Below are 3,456 nucleotides of genomic sequence, written 5' to 3'. Positions count from 1 at the left end.
CTCTGACTTCAGACTCAGGCCCATAACCACCAGGCTTTTCTGCCTCACAACCAGCATTTCTGTCTCAGATTTGTCAATGCTTGTAGGTCTTCAGAATGGATTCCCAGGGATAACCAGGACTCCTGACTACTTAAGTCAAGTTATTTGATTTGGTTTGATTCATAAATGTATTAAGAGAAGATATACGTTTTTAAGCCAAATAATAGTACTACTTGTTTTACAAAAACCTTTGCTTAGAACCCAGGATTCTATGGATGAAACCTCCAAATGGTACTAAGCTTCATCTCCCTTTTCTTTCAGCATTTGATCTGTCTGGGGGTGGACATGGTGTTTAGGTCCACACACTGAGATGAAAATTCACAAAAGGAGACTGGTGTGTATTCCCTTTGTCAACCAGACTTGAACTGTAAGATTTTTCTCTCCCCCGCTTATTTTTCTTTTCTTTTGCTTTGCTTCTTCTTCTTCTTCTTCTTCTTTTTAAACCAATTTGACTTATTGTATAGATGCAGCCCTGGTGATACTCAGGATGAGTTTGGTATTCTTCAAGATCTAAACACAATGGGGGTGACTTAAGGACAGAGTTTCAGCTTTGCTTCTGACTCTCCTTGGTTTTGTGGGTTTAACTTAATGTTATTTGAAAGTTTTTGTGTGTGTGTGGTTGAATATATACTATAACTTGTTCTTTTGTGACAACAAGATTTATACTGGCGGTGTCTCTCATACCACTGGAAACTGGAAGGAAATCTACAGTGTGAACCTCTGAGAGTTTTAAAAAGACAGCAGCCGTTATTCGGTGGTGATGGGTTCAGGCTGTCCTTGAGCCTAGTTACATACAGCCTTATGCTCTATCCTGGCTCTCAGGTGAGATCAGTGTGCAAATGGTCTGTTAGATATTTAATACATCACCTATGCATTTTGATCACTTCCCTGCCTTCTCCTTAATTAAGATTTCTTCAGTGAGTAAGATTTCAGGAGAAAGAAAAGATCTGATGGAACTGTATTAAATACCAACTCACTTCCCAGGTTTTTGAGTTTTTTCACTTAAATTAACTTGGCCTGAAAGACGAAGGGATTTGAACAAAGTATAGAAGCTAGTGTTCCATTTTGTGTATCATTTTGGCTCCAGAGAGCTGCTTCTGGTAAAAATGAGCCTGTGAGATGGAGCTGTTTTATGCGAGGGCTAACAATACTAGTCTTTTATAAATCATAAATCCTCTTAACCTCAAACAATTTGGAGCCACCAACTGTAATCTATAAGGTTTCAACTCACAGGGATTTCATTTCTTCTCAGTGCCTTTCAGGCCATTAGGCAAATATTTACATGAAGTCCTCAGCTATTAGGGGATTTAAAATCATTTTGTGTTGGAATAGAAATTTCTGATCTATACCTCCTCTGTTGAATTTTTTGATATGAGTTTTATGTGTTCCTTTTGTATTTTCTGCAGGTTTGGCAGCCGTTTGATTTAATTTCTTTTAGAAATAATTTGTAATAGACAAACCTTAGGTTGTTTTTTGTTTTGTTTTTGGATGAGGAGAACAGTGAGGTAGACAAATTATCATTGCGTAATTCTTTCTTTTCGTGGTTTCCCCTGCACCATGTGTTTCTGTTTTTGAAAATAAATAGGAATCAATGATAATTATTACTTGACACTATAGCAATCAAGATCCTTTAGCATAAGCAATGGCAAACAACTCTAGAAAACTTGAGCAGAAAAGGAGTTTATTGGGTACTTCAAAATCAAAGAGAGGGCTAGAAGATTGATCTCTGATGAGCAGAGAAATCAGAGCGAGACTAGATGGTGGAGAGCAGGAACTATTGAACAAACCCATCAGGATGCAACTATGGAGGGAGACAACCAGTGAGCACCAATTGTTTATTTCCTCCCTCCCTTCTGTGTTATCTTTCTGAGCAGATTCACTGCAGTCCTGGGAGACAAGGTCTGATTAGCATAGCTCCATCACATGCTTCATCTTTGGGGAAAGATGGAGCATGTTTTTGGGGATAACTCAACGATCCATATAATGGAATCTCTCTGAAAGGAAATATGGCTCTGTTAGGAAAGAGAACTGAATGCTGAGCAGCCAAAAACAACATCCACTTATTGCTTAACATCACACTTAGAGAAATAAGCAAAAAAAAAAAAAAAAAATCCATTTTCTTTTTGCACCTAGTGCAGGATTCCAAAAATTCAGTAAGTCTCTTTGCAAATTAATTTTACCTCAGTGAGAAGAATCTGATCATCTTAGACTCAATTCAATGAGACAGTTGTGTAATCCCTTTAGCTTCAAAGTGGAGAGAATACCAGGAACAATACCCTTGATTCAATTCCACACTGTAAGCTGGGCAGTTTAGAAGAAAGGCCTGGGTTTTCCTCCAAGCACTAATGAAAGTTAATGATCAAGAACTGGGCTACATGCTTTTATATGGTTGCTTATTATGAGCTATTTAACTTTTACAGCATTATTAAATGTTTTATGGAAAGGTTTATTTCATGTTTTATTATAGCTCTGTAGGATGGCCATGTTTGACTAAGAAGCCTGACAGATGAGCACAAATGTTTTGCAAATATCACTGGTAAGCAGTTTCTGGGTAAAATTATGTTTCATTTTAACATTTTGTGGAGCTGGGTGGGAGTGTTCTCTTTAACGAAGCCCAGTAGAGCTGGGTGATATAACAGGAGAGGAGTAGAAAGTTGAAGGAGCATGCCCCACGTTCTGATTTTTTAGATGCAAAAAATAAATTAATTTAAAAAATATGTTATAGAAGTCCACTTTGGCTGAAAGTGAACATTTGAGTTAAGAACCCCTCCCTCTACTCAAAATATATCTAGCTGATATTAAATGTGCTTTATAAAACTAAAAATAATATATATTTTTTTAATATGTATTTTTTTTTAATTTTTCTTTATTTATGATAGTCACACAGAGAGAGAGAGAGAGAGGGGCAGAGACACAGGCAGAGGGAGAAGCAGGCTCCATGCACCGGGAGCCCGACGTGGGATTCGATCCCGGGTCTCCAGGATCGCGCCCTGGGCCAAAGGCAGGCGCCAAACCGCTGCGCCACCCAGGGATCCCTAAAAATAATATTTTACAGTGTATTTATTTTACTTTACAATAAATTCATGAGGTTGGTAAAATAATAATAATTACCATTGTTCTAAGCCTTTTTCTAAGTACCTGGCATTCAATATCTCATTTAATCCTTATAATAAGATATTAGCTGAGTATGAATATTGACCTCATTTTATAGATGGGGAAACTAAACCTTCTATAAGTTTCCCAAGCATTTGACTCCAAGTCCAATTTATATCTCACCCTGTCACAGAGACCTAACTGCCTAATAGTCTGATGTGTGAGCCATTCAAGTTATCAATTGATCTTTGAGACATCTTTTTCTTATTTTTCTACAGACAACATAAAAACTATTGAGGACAATGCATTCTAAGGCTACAGTCA

Source organism: Vulpes lagopus, chromosome 23 (genome assembly GCF_018345385.1).
Source record: "Vulpes lagopus strain Blue_001 chromosome 23, ASM1834538v1, whole genome shotgun sequence".
Lineage (NCBI taxonomy): Eukaryota > Metazoa > Chordata > Mammalia > Carnivora > Canidae > Vulpes > Vulpes lagopus.
The sequence above is the reverse complement of the archived record's forward strand: the minus strand, read 5'-3'. Positions refer to the sequence as shown.